The 14,448-nt window shown below is 37.3% G+C and overlaps 1 protein-coding gene and 1 non-coding gene across 3 annotated transcripts in view; one reads left to right on the forward strand and one right to left on the reverse strand.

Annotated features, from left to right (window-relative positions):
* The window catches only part of Sntg1 (syntrophin, gamma 1), an 841,911-nt gene that overhangs the window by 276,092 nt on the left and 551,371 nt on the right, over positions 1 to 14,448 (forward strand). For both annotated transcript variants that reach the window (NM_001411862.1, XM_087550418.1), the window contains 1 exon segment: positions 5,501 to 5,564. The gene's annotated coding sequence lies outside the window, so the exon portion shown is untranslated.
* On the reverse strand, positions 11,276 to 11,380 carry LOC120103228 (U6 spliceosomal RNA). The gene has a single exon (XR_015621498.1). It is a non-coding gene; the product is annotated as a U6 spliceosomal RNA (small nuclear RNA).

A 14,448-nucleotide genomic window follows, 5' to 3' on the forward strand; every position in this document is an offset into this window, starting at 1 on the left:
TCACAGGAGTCACGAAAGAAGATATGGGCATTTTTTTTTGTTGTGTTGTGTTTTGTTTTACTTCTGTAATGAGATTCCCCCTCCCACCATGGAGGGCAAGTTCATAAAATTGTGATTGATAGTGAAAGCATAAACCCTAATGAAGCCCAGTGACTTCAGAATGGCCATCCGAAGTCTACAGAAGTTCATTAAATATATGGAGTTTAATACTGGGTGTGTTAGTGTGCATAGCTACCTAATCTAATAATGTGAGGTTTTTAATTTGTGAGTTCATTATAATAAAGTGGGTCTTATACTAAATTTGTTCTTTCAAGACAATCGGTAGCTTTTGCTCTTTGTTCTTCCCTGCTTTTCCCGTCTTCCCTGTCCCTTCTCTTCCTGTTCTCGTAGGCAACTTTCTTCTCCTCTCCTCTTCTTCTCTCATTAAACCTCTCCACATGGAATAAAAAAGAAAAGATAATCAGTAATTGTTTAAGCTTCAAGTCTATTTGAGTATTTTACCATTTGATCAATCTTTGTGGATGTCAGGTATATTTGTGATGACCCTAGGTTTAATGAGATCATTTTATTATTTAGTGAGCATTGTGTGTGTCATGGAGGATAGCAATGATTCTTTCTAAGTCTTCCCTTTCTGCAAACAACCACTTTAGTCAGTATGCAGGCTGTGCTCATTTTTATGAGTCACATGTGGAGTCTATAGTATTTAGTGTCCAAAGTGAATCCTTAGACTACTGTTCCTTGTCTCTTTCGTTGATGTGCTCTCTTAGAACCCTGTGTAAACTGAGTTCTAATTTCTTTGGATGGGGATTTGGAACAATCTGGTTCCTGATCACTAGAACTGGGAGAATAGGGCTGGAAGGCATCTTATGTGCTTATGCTTGGATCACTGGAAGTTGTAGCGGTCATGTCTGATGCTGCCTTTGTTGTTAACTGGAACCTCTCCTGTGCTGTCTTCTCAGCAGATAAACTCTACAGCTGCCATTATTGCTGAGAGGCTACCTCAGTGAAGGAGCTGCGACAGCAAAGCAGGTTACCGCTCTTCCATACAGATACTTGAAAGGGTCACAAATGCTGGCAAGATCTTGATGGTGGTGGGGACACTCTGTCAGAAATTGTTCAAGTTTCACACAGAGCAACCTCTATTATCACTGCTATGACATATCAAGGGGACTGTGCTTCACCAGGAGAGTAAGTAGGATCACCCTGACTTCATCATGGTTAATATCACACTGTCACTGTTGGAGATCAGAACATTGATTTGGGTGACTTGGAGGAACACATGCATTGTCCTTGTTGTGGGTAGTTTGCAGGGCTGCCACACAGTAGGTCAGTTGGTCTTCCTGTGACACTTTTGTTACACTGACCATTTTCAGTTCTCTGGCTAAAGAAAATAGGCTTTCTGTTCAAATTGTTTGTTTGATTTGTATTGCTTATCCTAAGGAGTTGGTGGTTATAGGATGACTTTGAACTCAGAGATTTGCATGCCTCTGTCTTCTGAGTGATGAGATTAAAGGTGCGAGTCACCATGCCTGGACCTAAGATTTTCTTTAATCCTTTTTCACAAGATGGAAGCTTAGCTGGATGAGATCTTGCCCGAAGTTCACCACTATCTTAATTCTATCTACTTGAACACAGGATTTAGGTTTCACTGCTGTGAAGAGACACCATAACCAAGGCAACTATTATTAGAGGAAACATTTAATTGTGGCTAGCTTATTGTTTCAGAGGTTTATTCGATTATCATCATCATGCTAAGCATGGCAGCATCCAAGCAGATATGGTGCTAGAGAAGGAGTCCAAAGTTCTACGTCCCTGATCTTCAGGCAGCAGAAGGAGACTATGTGCCACACTGGGTGTCATTTAAACATTCAAAACCTCAAAACTACACCTCTACAGTGACACATATCCTTGAACAAGGCCATATCTACTCCAACAAGGCTACACCTTCTAAGAGTTCTACTCCAATTGGCCAAGTATTCAAAAACACGAGTTTATGGGGCCATACCTATTCAAACAATCACAAATAGCATTATTATACTCTACAATATACAATTTCTGCTAGCATATAGCTCCTATGGCCCCCTGATACCTTTGTCTCTTGGTAACCTGGACCAGCAGGTCATTCTCAGGGAAAGAGTTGTGAAAGAAAGTACCAGGAGATCAGAAGTGAAAGAGGATATAAGGTAGAAAGTATAAGAAAGTTTGGGATGGGGATGTCTTACATAAGCTATGTCTTATGCCAAGCAAGTTTATTAAGAAGTCAGCATCTTACATACTATGTACAGGGGATAAATGAGGCTGAATCATCAGAAACCATCATACAATGAGGACTAACTTATCAGATAGTTAACCAAACAATGCTGAACAAAGAGAACACAGCATATCTTAAGGGCATTACAGACCAAGCACAGAATGACCTCTGAACTAATAACCATAGCCCCATACCCATATGGTAGAAAGAATTGTTTTCTCAGGATCTGAAGCCATAGTTCACCCTAGGCCCTAGATACAGGTCATTACTGTTTCTGTTGGATCCTGGTATTGCGAAGGAGCTATTTTCCTTCTCCATATATCTGGGCCCCAAGGAAAGCCTTAGTTGATTAATCCAGCCCTCACTGCCCTGTTCCTGAACCTGTGCTTTCTACCCAGTGCAGTATGCATACCTATATGAGTTCCAAGATATTATGTTTTGTAAAAATGTTAAAGCTTGGAGGAAATATTTATTATTTATTTACTTCCTTCCTTATCTATTTATTTACTGTTTTATCATCTGTAACAGAGTGGTATGATCTTGGACAAAAGGAAAGCTTTCTGTAATTCTTTTGATAGCCATTGTATAAGAGCTTATTTCTTCCTTTTGTAATGTTGAAGTCCAAATCATTTTTTAAAAATAGTAGCAGTCTATTCAAAGAAAGCACTGACTTAGGAAGCTCTTTTTTTTTTAATTTATTTATTTTTACTCTCCAGATTTTTTCCCCTCCTAGTCCAGCACCTCCTGACTGTTCCACATCCCATCCTACTCTTCTACCCTAGTCTCCACAAGGATGTCTCCAACCCTCTCACTGAACCAGAACTCTAAACATCCTGGGGCTTCCAGTCTCTTATGGATTAGGTGCATCTTCTTTGACTGAACCCAGACCCAAGAGTCCTCTGCTGTATATGTGTTGGAGGCCTTGTCTCAGCTGCTGTGGGCTGCCTGGTTGGTGATCCAGTGTCTGAGAATCTTGGAGGTCCAGGTTAATTGAGACTGCTAGTCCTTCTACAGGGTTGCCTTCCTCCTCAGCTTACTCCAGCTTTTATTGTTCATAAAATTAGAGGAAAACTAGGTTTAAAACACACTAAGATTTACTTACCATATTAGTTAGACCTCTCTAAAAGAATGGAACTGATAGAATGTGTATGTGTTTATTAGATTACTCACTAGGCCACAGGATATAGTTGTCTTAATCCACAATGGCTACATCTTAGCAGAAAGGAAAAGGATGCAGTAGTCGTTTAGGCCATAAGACTAGATGTTCTAGCAGTCCCAATCTAGTGAAGGAATTCCTGAGAATTCTTCGTGAGCTTCTTGTATTCAGCATATGTTAAGATATCAGTAGAGATGCCAGTGAGAGTTAACATAAGGAGGCAAAAAGCAGATTATTTCTTCTTTCATGCCTTTTTATATAACCTGGCACCAGAAGATGTCAATCAGAACACTGAAGATAAGTCCTCCCACCTCAACTGATTTAAAAAAGAAAAAACCCACCAACCAAAATAAAACAACAAAAACCCAAAAATGAAGACCAAAAGAAGAAAAAAAACCACTCCCTAAAACAAAAACAAACAAAAACAACAAAGTGACCAAGATAAGTTATCACACTCACTATTGAAATAATATTGATTTCATTTCATTTCTAAAGCCAATGAGGAGACAATGTGTTAATCTAGTAGTATTTCGATCAATGTTTTCTTTAGTTATTAACACAGCATGAAGAGGAATCCTTTTTTAAGTTCTCATATAGATGACTATGAGTCCAAACTACATTCCATTTCATTAACTTCCATTTTTATGATACAGGGAATGATGATAATGATGACAATGATGATAATAATAAAACTTGCCTTTTAAAAGAAAAGAAATAACCCTAAGGTACGTAGCACATATGTATCACACTGACAGATACACTGTATGACAGAAGTTAGGAATGTGGATGCAGAATGGCACATGAGCTGGGAGTGGAATACACTTGTAGTCCAAGGACTTGGAAGGCTCGGAAAGGAGGTTTCCAGACATTCAGCCTGGACTACACAGCAATATTTTGTCTCAAAGAAAATGCCACACACATACTCTTAAACTACACATTACATTTCTGAAACAGTTCTTTTTTATTATATATACATCTCTCTGACTGCATGTGTGCCTACAGGCCAGAAGATGGCACCAGATCTCATTACAGATGGTTGTGAGCCACCATGTGGTTGCTGGGAATTGAACTCAGGACCTCTGGAAGAGCAGGCAGTGCTCTTAACCTCTGAGCCATCTCTCCATCTCTCTGAAACAGTTCCTATGTGGGGATAAATTTCTGACTCTAATTAAATAGAAACTTTTCTGTCTTCATTTCACTTAAGATCTTTGACATCTCAAGAAAAACATACAAAGACCTGGGAAAGATGGAATTCAGGAGACGTAGAACTGTGAAGGATAGAGGCTTCTTTCATTTATGTTACATATATAAAAACCATAACCTGTTTGGAAAGAAACTGATATCTCCTAGTTATTGTTTACTAACAGATTGATTAGTCTAATTACTTGCCTCTAAAAAAGATTTATTTATTTTTATTTTATGTGTATGCATTTTTTCCTTCATGTAAAGTTATGAGTTGTTTTGCCGGGCTTGGGAGTAGAACCCATATTTTCCAGAATAGTAGTCAAAGATTTTTTTAAAAAATATTTACTTTTTTATATTGTAATATAATTACATCATTTCCCCCTTGTCTTTTCTCCTCCAAAATCTCCTGTTGTTCTTCTTCTCTTTCAAATTCATGATCTCTATTTTTTATTAATTCTTGTTATATGCGTGCACGCACGCACATACACACACACACACACACACACACACACACACTCCTAAAACTTAAATATAATCAGCTCATCAGATCAGTGTACCCCCCCCCCCACACACACACAAGAATCCAATTCTCTTAACCACTGAGTCAGTTATTTAGCCCCAGTTTTTATTTACTTTCATACTGGTAGTCAGATCCTTTGCTTTGTTTTTTTTTTCTTGAAAACATGGTTTCTTTGTTTGATTTTTTTATGGACTCTACCATGTTACATGTAAGGCTTTCAAGAACTCCCAACATCTGTTTAAAATAGAACAAAAGTGGGAATCACAAAATTGAGTGTTAATGTATAAGATATGGGACAATGTTGAACTGGAGCTGATAAATATGTCAATAAGAGACAAGGGCTGAGGAATTCAGTCACTGAGTTTTCTTTCCTTGCTTTGGACTTCAGATCTGGCAGCGAGTGCTTCTACTGCTGTAAGAACAAGCGGTCACCCTGGGTTCCTGCAGCCAAGGTAAGTCCTTTTTCATCTGTGCCTGTGGGAACCAGGCATGGGCAGAGAATGGGGTTCTGAAGGTGGAATGCAGACATTTCCTCTTTAAATTGGAGAGGTATAATGTGCCCTTTCCCTGAAATAAACCTCATTGAATTCAGGTAAAACAAAACAAGGAAATAACATTGGTTTTGATCTAATTGTTACTTCTTATAAATATGTCTAAAGAAGCATTTTATTTTGGTAAAGAAGTAACTCTGATCATAAATTTATATCTTTTAAAACAAAGGAATAAAAGATGGTTTAAAAGATTCTGGAGCTATTTTGAGTGACCATGACTCAGGAAAACAGATGTATGTTACTGCGAATCCCATGTTCCAATGTGGAAGCAGTCTGATCATCTTTTTTCATTTTCCAGAACAAAGAAAGTCATAGGCAAGTTTAGGATGCATTTGTGGATACATCAGAGAGATGGGTACAAGATGGGAGAAGCTTTTCCTCAGCTCCTTGGTACTATCTGATGACATTCTTCGCTTTCATACTGCTGGACACTAGTAGTTTGCTAAGTTAATAGGTTCTAAAAGTTAGTGTGTACTATACACAAGGTGTATTACGTGGGATATAGAATACTGAACCCAAAATTAATAATCAAGAATACATTTTGTTCTAATGAAGTGAAAATTACCCAAATTTAGATAATTTTAACAAGATTGACTGAGTAGTGACTATGTAGTTCCATTTGTGTCTGTCGCCATTTGTTTAGATTTCTTACATTTAAGAAATTAGAAATGGGACTTTGAAAAGTCACTGCAGTACTGTCCCCTTTTTATTACTAAAATACTAATATTACTTAATTTTTACAATAGCTAATTGTATTATAAAATATTTTAGATACTAGTTAGATCATTAGATCAAGAAACATCAGTACTTAAGGTGTAAGTCATTATGAATACTATTGTTATTAGACATTGATGTGTTTTGGATAAGTTGAATACAAGGAATTAACCAAAAACTTTAGATATATAAAACTAGTTCTTTTTTGTTTGTTTTATTCAAATTATTTTGAATAATGAGGGGGGGAGGGAAAGAGCGAGAATTTAAAGAAAACTATGAGGAACTTGAAACTTTTAAACAGGGTTTAGGGTAAGCAACCTACTGTAACAAGAAGGCATGATCAGAGATTTGGATGTGATTTCTCCATTTGTAACTTCATTGAATGTAAGATTAGTATCATTCCATCACTTAGAAATAAAGGAAGTTAAATATTAAATACCATATATAATACAAAAAAATCTAATCACAAAAGTATTTAAGAAACAAAAATATGAGAAACATAGTTGTTTGGGGTACTTAACATCAGTAGTGCTGAAGATGTGTATCATCAAGAGTTTTCCAAGTCCACATGAAAGCTCTCTCAGATGACTTGAGAAAGTTCACTGTCTACTAGGAGTGTAGTAGATATACCTGGATGTAGTCCTGCTTTTTAGATCATAATGCAATCTTTGATGTCTTTTTATTTCTTTTAGTTGTTGGAAAATATCTGGCTTTTTATCCTTTGACAAAAACTCTAAGTTTTAAATTTAATTATCATAGTTTTACAACACTTTATATTCTTTGTGATGGGAAAACATTTAATTAAATGTCCACTTAGAAAAAGGAAACAAGAAGATCAATATTTAAGAAATATTGTAGAAATTCTAGCATTATATCTCAGGGTATTGAATTAATCTATAAAATTTTATAACTTTTATATTAGTTATTTTAACATTTAATTTATTAAATAACCATTTCCAAAATGCTTTAACTTTAGCATTATTATTGTTATAAATTTTAGAAAACTATTTCAATGAGATAATTTTATGAGCTGAGCACACTTCTGCTGTGCCAGTCGGCTTTTACTCTGCATTATAACATTTGATTATGTAGGAAAAATGATAGGTTTTGACAAAAGAAATGCTATTATATAGTATGCAGTATTTTTGTTATCGCATATACTTGTGACACACTAATTTTGTGAATAGAAGATGTTATTCTTCTCTTGCTCTGTAGGTTTTAGTGAGGATCATATCATGTTGTCCCATAGTGTCAGCAGCAAATGTAAGAGTGGGCAATCACACCTTTAGTTGAAACCTAGAGAGAGACTACAGTCATGACAGAGCTGGCTCTCCTCAACCTGTGGTCACAACACTCCTCTTGCCTAGTATATGAGAAGACATTTTCACCTCTGTGAATACTTAAGGCTGATCCTTCAAATCCAAACATTTTGGGAATAATGTTTGTAAAGCTAAGCTATTACCATGTCTTCCCTTTCAGATATGCCCTCAATTTCTTTAGATTTTTTTCTAGTTATTCATATACCTTATGGTGATGAACTGGAGTTATTGGCTCAATTGTTTGTACAAATAGCATGTTAGATAGTTACTAGTTTTCTGTTGCCATGTGACTATTAGAACTATAGCAGCTCCTGGGAGACATGCAGGCACTTGAGAGGAGCTAACTGATTCAAGATCTCAAGTTATAGTCATAGTTAGCTAGACATTAGCAGAAACTCTTTTAAATTCCTGTGAGTAGCTGTTAGCAAGATTTGTTTCTCAGTAGATCTGATCTATAGACTACATTTATTTGACAAATAGGCTGATATATAACTCCAATAAATCTCCTCTCTGTGGGGTGTCATGTGACACAGTAATTGATGGAAGAAAGAGGAAAAGTACTCCGGGTAGAAGAAGTGGCCTTTTCTTTCTTAATCTATAAAGTGCCATACCATTGTGTTTTATTCTATTTGACATTCTATTTTAACTTATTGGTGCTGTCTCAACAAAGTGACATAGAACATGTAATTTATAGTGAAGAAAAATTTACTAAAAAGTGTGCAAGACCAGGTGACATGAAGAGTTCTGCACTGTACATATAATCTGACAGGGTGAGAAGGTCCTTCTGTGCTGCACCTGCTCATAAATACTAGCAACAATCCATTCATGTTAATGCTGTTGCAGTGTCAATTAGGTATCAATTATTTTTGAATGTACTGACATTCAAATCTGTCATTTTTTAATGAACTCTGGTTGAATGAGGAAGATGAAAGTCAGAAGATGAGGTGATCTTTGAAGGTGGTCTTGAGAGATGCTCACTGAACTGAGCTAAATTGTGCTGCTCTCTAAACCTCTAATATAGATCAAATTTCTAGTTAAATATTGATTCCACAAAAAAGGTAGAAACCTTCTGATATTTTGGTTTCACTTGTCAAGAAATTTGTGACACTTTTAACTTCTGATAACTACTAGCGAAACTTGTTCTGAGAGTCATTGGATCTAACATAGAATTTTCTTTTAGATTAAAGAGAGTGACTTTTCAGAATTGAATGAAATGACCAGGGACTGTTTTAGAGTTAAACTTTATGTATTGGTTTTCCTAAGAGTCAATATAACTATGAACTGACACACAATATAAATACACAGGCCAACTTTCCTTCTGGCCTTATGCATTTGCATGGTTCTCTCTGTGGGGTGTTGCGGTTATTTTCCAAAGCAGGAATACAGACAGTTAGAGCGGATCTACTCCTACCAGTCTCATATTTCTGGGACTGAGTTCACTGAACCTCACCAGTTCTTATATCTGTCTGGTAACATTGTCCCACATGCCCTACACTGTGTCACCATTGTCCTAGCATAATTTGTAGGCAGAAAAGATTCTGGATCAAAGGTTTTGTGGCTGGGTGGTGTTTACCTTTCTCTTATGGTAGTCTGAAGAGTACTTTCTCCCACCAAAGACACCAGGAGATGGAGATGGAGGTTCTATGTAGGCACCAGCTCTCCCTCTCCATGTTCAGTGAGTTGTGTGGGCATTATGTTAAACAATGGGGCCTTGCTGTCCATTTGCAGATAGGAACCCATTATCTTGGTTACTACTCAGATTGTTTAGGGATTTTAATGGCACTCCTTTAGCAACAACTCTACTGGTTGTCACTCACTCCCTGTACAGGAAGCTCTGTTTAGTGATGGATGTCCAGTTGGAACTTTGTTTCCCTCATTACTTGGAGGCTTCATTCATATCGCCTTCATAATATTTTAGGGTATTTCCACTGCACTAGGTTTTCATATCACCTCTTACATGTCTCTCAACTCTAGCTGTCTCTCCCCACACCCATTCCCTTAACCTCATGCCGTCTCTTCCTCCCCATCCGAACCTCCCATTCCTATTGTCATCCCCTCAACACACATCCCAACTCCATCCATAATCAGTTATATCCTGTTTTCTTCTTCTAGGGAGATCCATATGTTCCTCTTAGTCTCTTTTTCTAAACCTGACCTTTCTAAAACTATGAGTTATGGTTAGTTTATCATTTATTTTATACCTTATAACCATATATAATTGAATATATACCATATTGATCTTTCTGGGTCTGGGTAACATCTCTCAGAATGACTTTTTCCAGTTCTATCCATTTGCTTGCAAATTTTATAATGTCATTTTTTAAGAACTGAGTAGCACTACATTGTGTGATGTATCACAATTTATCCATTCTTCTGTCGATGGACATCTAGGTTGTTTCCAGTTTCTGGACATTATAAAACAAAGCAACAATGAATATAGTCAAGCAAGTGTTCTTATGGTAGGATGACTTGTCCTTTGGGTATATGGCCAAGAGTGGTATAGCTGAAACTTGAAGTAGATCAATTCCTAATTTTCTAAAGAACTCCAATATTGACTTCCATGGTAGCTGTACAAGTTTGAACTCTCACTAGCAAAGGAGGAGTGTTCTTGTATCACATCCCCATCAGCACAAGCATTCACTTTTGTTATTGATGTTAGCCATTCTGAATAAGTATAAAATGGAATCTGAAAGTCATTTTGACTTATATTCCCTTAAGGCTAAGAATGTTGAACACTGCTTTACGTGTTCTTCAACCATTTGAGTTTCCTCTATTGTCGCTTTTCTGTTTATATCTGTACCCTATTTTTTAACTGGATTATTTTGTTTTTTAATATCAAATTTATTGACTTGTTTATGTATTTTGTATATTAGTCCTGTATTTCATATGGACCTGGGATTGAGTCTAAAGCAATTGAGACTAGAGAAGCAGAAGGGGGTGGGGTAAGTACCCAGTCAGCCCATTTGTTTCTCTAGAAGGACTGGCCTTTGGGCTAATATTGCTGGAGTTGCAGGCTAGGATAAAGCAAGGAGTGAGGAAGGGACAATCCATGGGCTCTATAGGAGCTGGTGACAGGGCACGGGGAAGGAAAGACTTCAGCACATAAGGGGTTGTGTCTGGAGAAACAGAGGGAGAGGTAGAGATCTGTAGTTCACCTAGTTTACTGTCAGAAGTCAAAGATAAGTTTTTATAATGTAACTAACAGGACGGACATAGGCACTTCTAATGACTACATATATGGGAGCACCTCTAGCATTGAAACAAGAAGCTGGTATCTGACTGACAATAGGTTCTCAGTCTCCTATAACTCTTGACAAACACGCTTAGGTGAGCTCAATGTCTGGGGTTGGGTGCTAGAATCTAACAGGATAATTTTAAGTGAAAGTTATCTAAAACACAGAAAACCCATAGTACCATAGAAACCTAATAGTTATAAACATAGGTAAAGTACATTAATAGTCTTTGTTTAACTTAAATTAAGACTTAAGTTATTATAGCTAGTACCTTGAGGTATGTTTTTGTGTGCTTGCTGATGTTAGAAAACATGTTTACCTTTCTGTTAGTGTTGACCACACCGACACAAATATGTAATGTTGAAAGAATTTGCATGTCACCTTGTGCAGGGGTCATGCTAACTTTCTCTATGTTACCCAATTTTAATATACATGCTTGCAAAGTAAGCATTCAATTACAACTTTTAAAAATGTATGAACTTCCTGTATGGGCCATAGCTTCCTTTAGGATACATTGGACTATGAGAACATAGGATGCAGGAGTAAAGCATCAGAATTCTGTTCCACATGGAGAGTCCCTTGCTTTGAAGGAAACAGCTGCATCTCCAGTGCCTAAACAATGACTTGTTATCCCACAGTCATTGAGTCAGAGAAATGAGCACAAATCATTCCTTCCTCAGTGTCTCTTGAGTTACCCGGGCTGCCTTGTCCCCCAGAGCTTCTGCTCTTTCTCAAAGCTTATTTAAATTGGCAACTGAATGCAGCTCTTTACTTCCATAAGGACAAGGCCCATTTTTCCTGTGTGACAGCAAAGGTTTCTCTGAGTTTCCAGTTCCCAGCATTTACAAATTTTGGGTGTGTGGTCAAGTCTAGAATGTCTCCTTATCTCCCAAGTCAGTAGTAGTACATGTATCCTCCTACTGCTGGAGGACTACCTGACTGCCCAGAATTATGTTCTATAAAGTAGTAGTTGCAAAATTAAATATAATTCTGACTTTACCATTTTGTTCCAAATAATGTGTATTTTTCTACTCCTCTGCATGAACCTGGTTCATCTTCCATATAAAAATGGAGATAGCTGGGTCTTGAGATAGATATACCCAATTTTCTAAGAAATTAACCTATTGATTTCAAAAGTTGCCGTATTAGTTTTCACTCTCACCAACAAAGGACTATTCCTCCTTGCTTCATACCCTCACCAGCATGAGTTGTCATTTGTGTTTCTGATCTTATGTATTCTGATAGGTGTTAAATGGAATCCTAGTGATTTTGACTTGCCTTTCTCTAAATGCCTAAGGATGTGGAATATTTTCCTTTAAGTGTAGTGGCTAACCAATGACTGGCTCAACTTGAGAGCCATACTGTGAGAGGGAGCCCATGCATGACACTGCCTGGGGCCAGAAGTCAGAGTCTGGAAAGCTCGGAAACCTAGGTTAGAACCAAACATTTTCAGAAAAATGTCAAGGAAATGATGCTTAATGATGCTCTGCTACACTTGTAGACTGGAGCCTAGGATAACCATCACCAGAGAGGCTTTATCCAGTAACTGATGGGAGCAGATGCAGAGGCACACAGGCAAACATTAGGGGTAGCTCAGAATCATTCAGAAGAGGGTGAGGAAGGGGTGTCAGAGCCAGATAGGTTAAGGACTTCATGAGGAAATGGCCCACAGAATCAACTTACCAAGGCTCACAGATGCTCACAGAGACTGAACCAACAATCAAGGGGCATATATGGGTCTGATTCATGTCCTCTGTATTTATACTTTGATTGTGTAGCTTAGATTTTTTATGGCAGTGCTAGTAATGGAAGCAGGGACTGTTTCTGACTCTTTTGCTGCTTTTGGGATCTTTTGTGAAGGAAAAGGAGGAGGGGTTGGTCTTGGAGAGAGGGGCTAGGAAGAGAAGAGGGAGGGGAGACTGTGATGTATATATGAGAGAACTTTTAAAAATGGACTTCTTCTATCTGTCAAATATTTGTGAAAGCCATGGTAGCAGTTCCATGCCAGACGAATAACAATTCAAACTGATGCTAACCTACATTCTATTGTGATACAGACATCTCTATTAATCATCATTTCATAAGGTGTTAGAGTTTTGAAAAACTATAATTAATCTCAGGAGAACACAAATATGTAAATGGGAATATTTAAAATTAAGTGGCAAATGCAGAAACACAGTTTTAGCATCAGAAGTGAGAAAGCTGTTGCCAGGACTTGAATTGTATTGCTTTGTGGCCTCAACCTCCTTTCCTTCCATAAGACTGAGCTAATGGATGTATCCCACAAAAACATCAGCAGCAATGGTTGGCATCAAGTCAGTAAACCATTCCTCATAATGAAATCTTTAATTATCACTGTGAATTTGAACTTGGATACTCATTCTAAAGGCAGTTTAGATCTAAGGGCCTGGTGCTGGCAAGGGAAAGTATGGGCATGTTGCAGTATATTATCTTGTATTTTGCTTAAACCTAATCTCCCCAGATTGTATTATATAGAGCTTATAACATTTAGCCCTAATTAGGAATAATCTTTTTGCGACGAAACACTGTGACCAAAGGTAAGTTAGGGAGGAAAGAGTTAATTTGCTTACACTTCCTCATCACTATTTATCATTAAAAGAAGTTAGGACAGGAATTCAAACAGTATAGGAACCTGAAGTCGGGAGCTGATGCAGAGACCATGGAGGAGTACTGCTTACTTGGTTGCACAGCAATTAAATACCTTATACAACCAAGTATCACAGCCCAAGGATGGGAACATCTGCAAAGGACTGGGCCTTTCCCCATCAATCACTAATTAAGAACATTTTACAGTCATCTCTTATGGAAGCATTATCTCCATAAGATAGTGCAGTTGAAGGTTCCCCACTTTCTAATGACTCTAGCTTGTATCACATTGACACAAAAACTGGCCGTCACACATTGCTCTATTGACAATGTATTTTTTCATTCAGTGACCTTAGGGAATCAGAGTATGATTGATGTGTATATGTATACTAATATTTTGGGAAAAACTAGTATGTTCAGTGCAAGGCTTCATTGCTTCTACTGTGAATGCTCAAGAGGACTCATTTTTTTATTTTCTGTTTGGCTTCTAGTCTGTTTTCTGGGATATTGAAATTGTCCAAGAAGTAATCCCCTAAAGGAAAAATGCCACTCGATCTAAATTCAATTAAGACCTTACTTGGCAATAAAACACTATTGAGTGAAGTTGAATTAATGAAAAAAAGCCACCATATTCTACATTACCATAAAATATTATCTTGGATATTATGCTTTTTGAAACATTATTTGGTGTTTTGAAAGAAAAAAATCATGGTGTTTTGACCCTCTTTCTGGTGTGGAGAAGATGGCAGTACTCTGAGCATGCCCAGATTTTAGTAATAGTATTTATTTGGTTGGGTCTTTCTATATGTATTGAGAAAACAGTATCTGTTGACTTCTGTTCTTTTTACACATCATTCAGAGGAAAAGAAATATCTGCTAGTTCTATATATGTACATGTGGGTATGTAGTAGC

The sequence above is a fragment of the Rattus norvegicus genome, chromosome 5, assembly GCF_021556685.1.
Source record: "Rattus norvegicus strain SHRSP/BbbUtx chromosome 5, alternate assembly SHRSP_T2T, whole genome shotgun sequence".
Lineage (NCBI taxonomy): Eukaryota > Metazoa > Chordata > Mammalia > Rodentia > Muridae > Rattus > Rattus norvegicus.